The 12,950-nt window shown below is 34.9% G+C and overlaps 1 long non-coding RNA gene across 2 annotated transcripts in view; it reads left to right on the plus strand.

The window, feature by feature from the left end:
- The window catches only part of LOC135213820 (uncharacterized), a 583,703-nt gene that overhangs the window by 130,575 nt on the left and 440,178 nt on the right, over positions 1-12,950 (plus strand). The gene's annotated exons all lie outside the window — the stretch shown is intronic.

Below are 12,950 nucleotides of genomic sequence, written 5' to 3' on the forward strand. Positions count from 1 at the left end.
GCGGAGGTCTGTCGGATGGCCAATATAATACCTAGGTCCAAAGAAAGGAAATTCTTATTAAAATGGAACAAAATGGGGCTTAAATTTGAAAAAAGACGTCTTAGCTGACATACAATAGAGATAGATAAAACTGAATCTCAGAGAATTCCAAAGTTTAGTTTTGCAGGAGAAAAAACGCAGACTCTTGACGAACACGACATATACGTGGTTTGCTCCACAGGGTACTTTGGTGGTATGATGAGTTGGTAAGGGTAAAGAGGCTACCCGAGATGAGGATGGGGAGTGAGCCTACCTTCAGGAGAAATAGTCAAGGTTTTATATCTGCCATTTAAAAAGACTTGCATCAAAACTACAGATTAGTTTTAAATATTCACTTGTCCAAGGATTAATACATTGGATTTGCACATCATCTTAAGCCGAGGATTTGGACCAAAAGCGTAATGGCATAATTATGTCAAAGCATCCTAAATGATTAATTACTTTAACAGGAAAGTTTCGGGAATGTGATGCATATATACGAATTCGATTAGTTTTTTAACATCTAGAATATCTCTTAGTATTCAAGGGCTATCAGTGTCACTCTTCACCTTAACAACGAAATGATCTCGTATTGGATGGGCGTTTTGATTTCCATGAGAAATGTCGACCTAATGTATATATATATATATATATATATATATATATATATATATATATATATATATATATATATACATTATTATATATATATATATATATATATATATGTATGTATATATAAAACTTCTTTTATAAATAAAATTTTTTTTAAGTTCCTGAAAAAATGGTTTATATGAGAACGGTTCTCGTACTTAGCTTTAATACTTTCGTGGGCGTTTTTTGTTATGATATATTCGAATTTTAACAGGAACGTTGTATCTGAATATCATTCTCTAATTATATATATATAGTATATATATATATATATCTATATATATATATATATATATATATATACACACACACGCATATATATAATTATATATATATATTTCTTTATATATCTATATATATATATATATATATATGATATATATATATATATATATATAATCATAGATACATACATGTATAATGTGTGTGGTGTATGGTGCCATTGGTCTTTTAGTTCCATCTCGTCCCATCAGCAACAAGTTATAAGATCACTTCATCTTGCGGGGTGAAGCAACTTGGATCCACTTCCTGTATAATCTGTTGTGCCATATTGACCTATTTAATTGCTCTAGGGTCGAACATAAAGTTTAGGAGCTACTGGGCTAACAGTCTCACCACAGAAGACTGGCAGTACCGAAACTCGAAAGATTAAGCATTTTTGGAGTTACCCACTCTACATATTATATAATATCATATATATATATATATATATATATATATATATATATATATATATATATATATATATATATATATATATATATGAGAGGTTCAGGAGGTCCATTGATACTTCACATGAAGGCCAGGATTTATTATAAAACGTTTCTCACATCAACTTTGTGCATCTTCAGTCTGTTAAAAGAGAAATGCCTATATTAAAAACTAAAAATTGGATTCACAATAGTATTCATGTTAAAATGCAATAAAAAATATAAATAGTTAAAAAAGAGAGAAGAAAAACCACTGAGGTACCGACCAACTAGAATGAAAGGAAAGCAAGGAATGATTTTTGAGAGAGCCAGGTCCAAGGCGTTGACTATGCCAGATGTGAGAGAAAACTTCGAGTTTGTTATATATGGAACTACGCATCATCAGTTTCTTTGGGACATCCACTAGCGGACGAGGTGGTTGGTTATAGCTGCCTACTAATTTATTATAATTATATTATGTACAATGTCTTTGGGATAGGAGTTTTTTTTGAAAAAAGGTTATTAAAAATTCCATTTCGTTATGAAAAATTTGCCAGTTAGATGAGTATTTCAAAGCTCTATAGACCAGTGTGTATATGGTATTAATTTTAAAGGTTTTCTGACAAGAACTATAGAAGTTATTGGCTAATCCCGTGAACGCCTTTTTTCGATGTACTGCAGTCGTGAATTCTGAATTGACTCTAGTGACAAGGATGTCCAGAAATGGTAATTTGTTTTTATTTTCTATCTCCATTGTGAATTTGATGCTGGGATGTTGTACGCTAATATGTTCTAAAAATTTTGCCATTTGCCACTGATGTCTGAAAAGTGCAAATGTGTCGTCAACATATCTTCTGTAATACATTGGTTTACAAGAAATAGGACAATTGTCTATAGAGCTTTGAAATACTCATCTAACTGGCAAATTTTTCATAACGAAATGGAATTTTTAATAACCTTTTTTCAAAACAACTCCTATCCCAAAGACATTGTGCATAATATCATTAATAAATTAGTAGGTAACTATAACCAACCACCTCCTCCGCTAACGGATGTCCCAAAAAAACTGATGTATGCGTCGATTCCATATATAACAAACTCGAAGTTTTCTCACACTTTCACAGATAATAGAACAAGAAATTCCATGTCTTAAAATTAAACTTATCTCAAATAATCCTTGCAAAATTGGCTCACTTTTTAATTTCAAAGATCGTCTGCAGGACTTTATGAGATCCAACGTTGTATATAAATTCACATGCGCAGGATGCCCTGCAACTTACGTGGGATCTACTCGAAGATTACTGCAGATGAGATATTGTAGCCATATGGGTTTCAGTTATAGAACAGGTCAAAGAATTAGTAATCCTGAATTTTCTAGTATCAAGAATCATGCCGCCAAATGCAAGATAAATGTATCGAAACAACACTTCTCGATAATAGGGCACACTAAAGACAAGGACCACCTAACTACCTTGGAATCGTTAATTATTAAGAGGCTGGTTCCCCCATTGAATAACAACACCTCGGCTTCACCTCTACATCTGGCATAGTCAACGTCTTGGACCTGGCTCTCTCAAAAATCATTCCTTGCTTTCCTTCCATTCTAGTTGGTTGGTACCTCAGTGGTTCTTCTTCTCTCTTTTTTAACTATTTATATTTTTATTGCAATTTAACATGAATATTATTGTGAATCCTATTTTTAGTTTTTAATATATTCATTTCTTTTAACAGACTGAAGATGCACAAAGTTGATGTGCGAAACGTTTTATAATAAATCTTGGCCTTCATGTGAAGTATCAATGGACCTCCTGAACCACACACACACACACACACACACACACACACACACACACACATACACACACATATATACATATATATATATATATAAAATGTATATATACGTATGTATGTGTATGTATGTATATATACATATTTTTTTGTTTATATGTTTAACTTAAAACTTAAGATTTATCGACACCTCAAGTGAAGGATTTTGTTTACAGTAATGCTTGAATGATTTTGCTAATCTTAAAGGCGTCAGGTTTGAACTTTTAGCTAACGAAAAATGCAGACACACTTCGCATTTCCTTTACTTCTTAATAGGCAATAAAAGACAATGGAAAGTGTTATCGCGCTTTCTAAAATATTGACTCGTATATTAATTATGGAATAGAGATACGCTTCACTTATTATATATTACAACACAGCTTTTCTTCATATATATTAAAAAGGCCTTACTTCTGGTAAACATTTTTGTCATGTTATTTTCACAGATGTTGACATTGCTAAGTATTGTTTTTCTTCACCTCTGCTTTACTGCCGCTCTTCATTTTGTAAATACAACTTTGGACATTGCTATCTTAAGCTCTTGGACTCTACCCTTCTGCCATATCTTCGTTCACACAGTACACGTTTGGTTTCACTTTCACAGGTATTGCGTATTCTGAGGGAATCATATAATTCGACGGCTATACGGTCTGATCATTCACTCGTCCAGTCTATCTCATACTGACTAAATTTAATTTGGCCAGTTATGATCACCTAAGTTTCCTCTCCATGAAACAAATTTCCATTATGAAAATATCCTAAAACTATACGTAAAGTAATCTCCGAAATCCATCGGTATAGGTTTCCTTATAAGATGAAAAAGCGAGAGAGAGGTCTGGCATTTTATGAGGAGGGATTGCGTTGCCAAAAGATGATGGTCATGCTTACCTTCTTCCCATCTACACGTTTCACGTAAACATCTCATTATCTGCAGATCTAGTTGTTTATGTCTGTTCATAAAAGACCGTTGTGGTAGGAAGGCCAATTTAATGAGAACGACATTCCTGGTCAGCTGTATGTTCCCACGTGGTACTTGAGTTATTTCATACTTGATCGAGTAAAAGTTTAAGATATTAATTTTGGTCAATATATTAATTTCTCACATCATTTCAAGATGAGGATAAATAAGGAACGGTTCTTAGGTATGTGTCTCTCCATTTTTTTTAAGATGAAGAGACTGACAAGAACAACTACACAAGGTTCTTACCCAGCCCAGGACCAACATGCAATAAACGTCAGTGTTTAATTTTAAAGTCTATAAAATGACTAGTGCTTAGGGAAGAAAAGCGCGAAGCTTTTCACATTTTCTAAATTCGCATTTCCCCTCACTTGGTCCGGTAACAGAATCACTCAAGTAGTATTAAGCGCCTCTGTGGCGTGGTTGGTATGGTGTTGGCGTCTCACCTCGGTGGTCGCGAGTTCGATTCTCGGCCATCCCATTGAGGAGTGAGAGATGTGTATTTCTGATGATAGAAGTTCACTCTCGACGTGGTTCGGAAGTCACGTAAAGCCGTTGGTCCCATTGCTGAATAACCGCTGGTTCCATGCAACGTAAAACAACCATACAAACAATCAACTAGTATTAAATATTAATTTCATTTTTTTTATGAAATTCTCCGTAAATGTGTATATTATCAATCACTGTATGGTGGAATATTAACTTTTTGGCTATTTTCTTATTTATTTTCTTTCATTATTTGCGAGGCAGAAGCATTCAGCTGCCTGCCCCATCGGCCTTAGCATTAGAAAGACAACGAGACTAGGTTTAAGTTCTAAGAAGTTTCTCATTTCACGGATATCTTCTTCGTAAGTGAGGTTTCCATGTATTGTTTTACTAAACCTTTATTTTAATATCTGACTCTTGTTGTTGTTGTTAGTTTGGGCAGATCATTGTGGCAGTATGGTCTGTGGTTTACGCTGGCAAAAAGTAGGATTAATATACCTGCAGAAACAACAACAATAACAACAGCAACAACTGTAGTTATAGGTGGACAAGGTGGTCGTCATAATGTTTGTGTTAGCATAAATCCAGGGTAATTGAGGAAAAGCAAGACATTACGGAATAAGTTCCAACAAAAGAGTGAATTTTTTTAAGTTGAAGAAACACTCAAACTAGAATATTATCTCATAATTTCGGATTTCTGCAAGAAGGCGTTTTTGTCATCTTTTTTAAGGGACCTGGATGAACTTGACTGCCTACAATAACCTCGGTTATGTAAAGAGTGAAGTTAAAAGAAACTTTAAATTCTATAAGAATGTTTTATATTGATTTTCGTTAATAGTCTTTTCCTTCAGTTAACCACTTACAAAACCGATAAAAAAAGTACATATGCTGTTCAAACCACCATACTTTCCTTATGAGAGGCCAGAGTAAAGTAATATAATAGAACATTTCGGGAGAATAAATTAAACTACTACTACTACTACTGCTACTACTACTACTACTACTACTACTACTACTACTATTATTATTATTATTATTTAGATCTATAACACTACAGTAATACGCTATTATGAAGCAATCAGATCCAGCCCTCTCAGAACAATGAGGCCTCATTAAAAAAAAAGAGGATGGTAAACTTAACATAGGTGAAATTAACAGCATATAAATGATCAATGAGTGACTGTCTAACCTTTTATACGAAATCCCTTTCAAATTAACTCCGGAATGGTTATCAGGAAATGCTTTTGAAATTATCAGGAAGGGAAGGAGACAGCGATTTGTTCGCTAATGAAAATTATCTTCTGACATCTGCAAAGAAGAGTTCCGTTTTTACGCCACTCATCAAATGAAAAAGGAGTAGGAGACGAAGAGGAGTGGGTGAAGGAAGGGTAGGGGTGGCGGATGAGGGGGAGGGGGAAGACGCTCATCCTGATAACTACTGACGGTATCTGCTTCCGAATTAAAGGTTCAAATTCAGTAGCACACAATAAGTGACGAGGTTAAGTGGCGCCTTTTGTTAACTTGTCTAGTTCCTCAAACGGAGGAGTGTTCGGATGCCAGTTAGGACTTTTCTTACTTTTCTTGCGTTCCTTCTGGGAAAACTATCTAACTATCTACTTTGGCATTCGAAAACATATATGCAAGAATGTGGGAAGAACCAACAGAGATTATAAGACCACATAAGATCTAATTCCACGAGGAGAGAGAGAGAGCGCGACAATGAATGGTCAGGAGCGCAGTCTTCCAGCGGAGTCTCCCCTTTGTTAGCGGGGAGAGATGCCCGTCACGTTTTCTTTGAAGTCTTGACAGGATAATTATGATATTAATGCGGAGCTGCCCCACCTCCTTTGACGTCGTTTACAGATTTGAATGAGAAAGAGATTTTATCACGTAAAACATATAAGATGCTATCGTTCGATCTACCGCCAGAAGCTGAAGCCTAAAATATCAACACATTGCGTCCGGTGAAGTAGTTTGTTTTGGAGGTTTGATTTGAGTGAAGCTTTCCAATTTGTTGAAAGTTATTTCGTTTTCTATCGGGCAACTCGCACGGGCCTCCTAGCGCTCCTGCTTTTCCTACTTTTTCAGACACCCTCCTACTTAATCCTACCTTTTGAGGAATCTCCAACTAATATGTTTGAAAGGATAAAAAAAAAAAAAAACCTTGTTATAATTGAATAACAATAAGAATACAGAAGTGTGTCGAATGAGGTGGCAACGTGTTTGATTATTGAATTGTTGAAAAACTGCATAAATAGTGATGATATTTTTCGGTTTATATATAGGCTGGCATCTGATGTTATAGAGAGCGGAAAGTTGGAGAAATCATCTGCTGAAATGAAGAAAATTTCAGATGAAATTGCTTCTCTCAAAAAAAGGAGAAAAAAGGGCACCAAAAGGACGAAGAAACGGCTAATGCTATAAAAAGAAAGGCAGAAGAAGCCTGTTTATTCCAAGATGGAACAAGTTGTTTGATGGTTAACGACTCGAGGATATGGAGAGAGGTATCATTGTCATAGGATATCAAAGATTTAGACTTTAGAATGTTCCCTTATGTTGGAAAACGACTTCTCACGCAAAGTACACCTTGTTCTATGGCTAACGCCACGATGAGAACCGACTCGTATTTTCAGCATTCTCTGGCCAAGTATACTATATATATAATATATATGATTATATATACTTATATCATTATTATTATTATATAGTATGTATATATATATCATATCACATTACCGTGATTCATATATATACATCGAGACACACACACACACACACACATATATATATATATATAATATATATATATATATATATATATATATATATATATATATATATATATTATATTATATATGTGTGTGTGTGTGTGTGTGTGTATAATGTATAATGTATATTCATATATATATACATAAATATGTATATTTAAATACATACATACATATGTATATATATATATATATATATCTATATATAATACCTATATATATATATATATATATATACAGTATATATGGATCTGGATTTTAGACCGAGTCAAATATATGTCATGTGTTACTCTTATTCAGAAATATCTAATTGTGCTAGACGACGGTCAACATATTTTCAGTTCTAATGTTCCTATCTATTATCGACATGTCTATGGCTCCAGCAGACAGATCACCGTATTATATTCGTGTTTTTAGTTTTATGTAAAAGAAAACTATTGAGATGGCTTCCTCTCTCCGCCCTCAGATCTTAAAGAACTACTGTGGCTAGAGGGCTGCAAATTGGCTACGTTGATCATCCACCCTCAACTCATCAAACACACCAAATTGCAGCCCTCTATCCTCAGTACTTTATATTTTATTTAAGGTTAAATTTAGCCAAGATCGTGCGTGTGGCACCCTTATAGTTCCAACACTGGCTACCACCGGGCTGTGGCTGAGAGTTTCATACAGCGCAGTTTTTTACTTATTATTTCATAACGAGTCACTGTCAGGCTTCGTACGGACTGGGAAAAGTCTTAACGTTGAACAAGTCCCGTAAATGAAGAAACACCTCTGTTCCAGTGTTCCATTGTTCCATTGTCCCAGTGTTCCATTGTCCGGCATCATCTGCTCCTCCGGCATGCGTATCCTTAACTAAGTAACTACCAAACGTGGCCAACACCTTCCTCTCAAAATACCCAAAATACCCAAAATACCATCATTGATACGGAAACAGCCGTGTCACTGTGGATTCTCTCCCTGATAAAGGAAGGCAGGGGCCATCCATCTCGCCCTGCATTATCAAGGGAAATAACGGATTTATACTGTGAAATACACCTTGTCAAACCAGGGCCATGATGGATGGATGGAAAGGCAGAGAAGGGAACTGATGGAGGTGGGGAGGGAGTGAGGGAGGTAGGGTGGTGGTGGTGGTGGTGGTGGTGGTAGTATGCATAGCGTCGTGTTTTGATAACTTAATGGATTCTCAGCCTCAGCGAACGACAATGCGAAAGTATGCGAATATGGTGTCATTTCACTGAAGCAGGATTTTTAGGTTCCGGACTTATCAGGAGGGAGCAGATGTAACTATTTGTAGGCACGAGGAATATTTTCCGCCGCTGCTCGGGATTTCTTCGGGGGAAAAAGGATTTTATTCCCGTGGAAAACATACCCATTTCCTCATTCATCACGGGAGATGAATGATTTTATATGTATGTTTTCTGTCAATGTAAATGTAACTACTATTCATATACGTACAATACAAATAGTATATATATATATAATATTATGTTTTTAATTTATATTACAGTACATACATATACATATACATACATATACACATGTATGTATATCATTTATATATATTCTTATATACATACATAGTACATATATATACTTTTTATATATGTTCATATATGTGTGCGCGTGTCATACAGTGTAATATATTTTTATACCGTTTATACTCTGAGATGAGAAAAACGAACTGGCGGCAACTTTGTTAGTACACATTAATCTAAAAAAGATTTGAAATATTAAATACAGCAGCAAATTAGCATGTAAATATTTTCCTGTACACTGTACACTGGAACCAGAGGTATATAAGTATTTAGGAATGGGCATATATGAAGAAATAAAAAGTTTATACCGAATTCCTTTTTGTATCATTTCTTGCACCATCTGTATGAAATCAATTTTCACAAGAACTTAATGTATATATATTTTTCACCTTGAAATGTTATCCCCATTACAGAGGCTGTTGGACTTATGGTTATTCAAAAGGTTTATGTGCAAATATTGCCTTGCTTTTCTTTGTGGTTACTCATCAAATGGAGGTGAAACTAGAGCCATTTAACTTCACTAATAGCACGGTTACTAATACAGTGAATTACACACCCACACCCACACACACACACACACACACACACACACACACACACACACACATATATATTAGTATATATGTACAATCTACTGGTCATTTTTACCAGATACATATGTAATTGTAATAGCCACAATGCCCTCTTAACTTATCGAATTCTTCGTTGTCTTTTGGATGAGCTAGTCATTACAAAGCGTCGAGATCCAAGTGCAAGAAATATGAAGAATTAATGATGTCAGGTAGCGGGAAACGAACCCGCGACACCATAATCACGACGAGGTCACGTTGCTGATCTGACCACGAGAAGAGGGCATTGGGGCTATTCTAATTATATATAGATATATATATGTGTGTGTGTGTGTGTGTGTGTGTGTGTGTATATAAGTTACCACATCACTGTGATTCATATATGTGCAATAAGCTACAATTGTTCTTTAATATCTAATTCACGTTGTCTCGGAATTAATATATTTTCATATATGTTAACAGAAGGGAAATTATTTAGTTGATAAAAATTTCGTCGACTCATCTATATGTATATATATATATATATATATATATATATATATATATATATAATATATATATAATATGGGATTGTGGTTCATTATTAATTTTTTATACATTATGTCGTTCCTTTATTAGTTAATGTCAGCATGAAAATCTTTAATGCTTTCAATTCGGGTAATTCATTCAACTAGCTTATAAGTAAACAAAGCTGTTACGTCTACTCTCTTGTGTTGATCAGTAAGTAATTTGCGAGAAGTTTCCAGTTGGTCGGTTTTTAGCTTACCTCCGGACAAAATAATTTCTAACGTAAAACACGTACTCTGATTGGCTAGAAGACCAGGTGTGCAAACCATGTATTTCGTTCTCTCTCTCTCTCTCTCTCTCTCTCTCTCTCTCTCGCCTAATGTGTCATTGATCTGACGAAGTACTTGTTTTCTCCTGTATTATTTATTCTTTTTAATTATTGTTCATGCATGCTTCTCCCTCTCTTTCTCTGCTTTGTGCATTTGTCGTGAAGAAGTTGCGGTAGAATGAGATTCAAGTTTTAAATTGATTTTCCGTATTTATACAGTAATTAAGACTATTTCTCTTGTAAATCACGAATGAAATCTAGGCTCAATGAGAACGATTTCGGTCTCTTGGTCATGATTGTTAGTTAGATGCTGGAAGATGAAATCTTTGGATTTGGTATATAGCAGGAGTCTCAGACATCTTGTTTTGTCCTTCTCTTTATATATGTATGTATGTGTACAGACAGACACATACACACACACTATATATATATATATATATATAATATATATATATAATAATATATATATAAATAATTATATATATTAGTATTATATTAATATATAATATATAATATTATAATAATATATTATATTATTATATATATATATAGAGAGAGAGAGAGAGAGAGAGAGAGAGAGAGGAGAGACGAGACGAGGAGATAAGAGAGAAGGAGACAGAGGAGAGATGAGGAGATGCGACGAGCGAGAGAGAGAGAGAGAAGAGAGAGAACAAGGAAAATTCAAGAAGGGCAAGAGAGATCATTGATGCATACTGAATAATAGTAAGAAAAGATATCAATCTTCTAACTGTAAAGTTCAAAGACTCTTGATAGGTATTTTCATATAACAAGACCGCAGTGTGAATTTATAAATATACCTGATGGCAGTAAGTCCAAAATAAACCTTGGAACATGTAATTTTCTCAAAAGATTTTGAGAATCCTTGATGACAAAATTAATATTGCGCAAAACATGATGTCCCTTGATCATCGGGCATAAGGAATGCAACTTCATATCGGAAGTGAATGTTCACAACTGTATTGCAACACCAATAAGGAACAAGTGTATAAAGATCATTTCCAGTTTCCTGCTATAGAATGGAATGAGTTCCTATTCTGATCTATGGCACAGTAGCTGCCTCGGTTGCCCCAGAGCGTTACTTACAAATGCAGAGGTTTTCGGGGGTACGTATCCTCATAAAGCTCCAATATTTTAGTTACTATGAAGTTAATGCGCTCACCGCCAGAAGTATTGTGTATCGAATTAAAGGACTGGCCGGTTTTTGAGCTGGTCAGTAGATATCAGCACCCTACATCTTTGAAATTAATTGTGATTGGCGGAACTTCATGGTACTCACAAACCATCAAAAGTGCAAACACATCAGATATTGAATTCAATGATATCGGCTTAGGATATTTACCAGCCGCTCTAAAAAACCAAAATCTATAAAATGGAATCTGTGAGTAATTTTCTCACTAAAAAATTGTATTGGATGTCATCAAGCTCATCGCAGAGCTGTCGGTAGATGAAGTTTTCTGAAATCATTAGACATTAGTGAAGATATTGTCTACCCACAAAATTTAGAATAACTTAACATAATGATTAAAATGTTTTAGGTTCAATAATTATGAGTATTCAACCTGCATATGATCATTTCAATTTGCTAAAATGACAAATTTGCAATTCCATGGACATTGGTGAAAACAGTAGTGCAATATCTCCGACATGGTATCATCGGTGTCCCGATTGTTCACTTTCGCCTTTAAAATCCATCTCGTTGTGGGTAACAGAACATCCAGGCAGTCGCAGATGTTCCATGGAAGGATATTTTCCAAATTCCAAAAGTGAAAAAAAATCAGGTTGGAGATAAATCAAATGAAATTCAATGTATCCTTGAAATAAATATGTAGCAGCGTTCAGGAAGTGACGTTTTACAGCGCTTCGCTCGCTAAATATCTGATGAGAGGCTAAGTAGCGTGGCGACACCCAAATCTATGACAACAACCTAATCAAGGCGTGAAAGCTACACGGAACGAATCCTCCGGTTTTTCTCTGCTGTACATGAATAATTACATTCCATTTCCTTCCTTTTTTACCTTTTACGTTGTTCGTGCAATTAGTGGCAGCGCTCGCCCCACGCGACTAAAATTAGTCCGGACATTTGCTTACATCAGACCTGAATTAGAGTCTGAATTAGAGTTGCATTAAAACCTTAAGCAGAAAGGTAACAGCAACATTTACATAATTAGTGACGTTTGTTCTATCTGCCCCCTTACTATGTTGGTGAGTGTTAGAGAAATTAAGTCATATGCAAATGCCGCAGGAGTTTTCGAGTGCCGAAATGGTGCGGGTTTCTGGAGGCGCAAGAGTTCTGGGTGGATGTGGGGGACGGGGGTCGGGGGGTCGGGGGCCACATTAGATGCCTTGGTGAAACTTAAATCCAAACAAAAAATTGTATTTCTTTTTTAACCATTTCACCTTTTTAATCTGATCGGACACTGATTTTTTCCCGTTTTCCTAAAGTGAACTATTGACTACAATAAGAAATATGAAGTCTGCATATAGTGGTTTTGAAAGGAATTTTTCATGTTTTTCAGTCTCATTTCATATAACTTAAATCAAAACAAAGAATTGTATTTCTTTTTTAACCTTTTCATCTTTTTAA

Source organism: Macrobrachium nipponense, chromosome 43, assembly GCF_015104395.2.
Source record: "Macrobrachium nipponense isolate FS-2020 chromosome 43, ASM1510439v2, whole genome shotgun sequence".
NCBI classification, from domain to species: Eukaryota; Metazoa; Arthropoda; class Malacostraca; order Decapoda; family Palaemonidae; genus Macrobrachium; species Macrobrachium nipponense.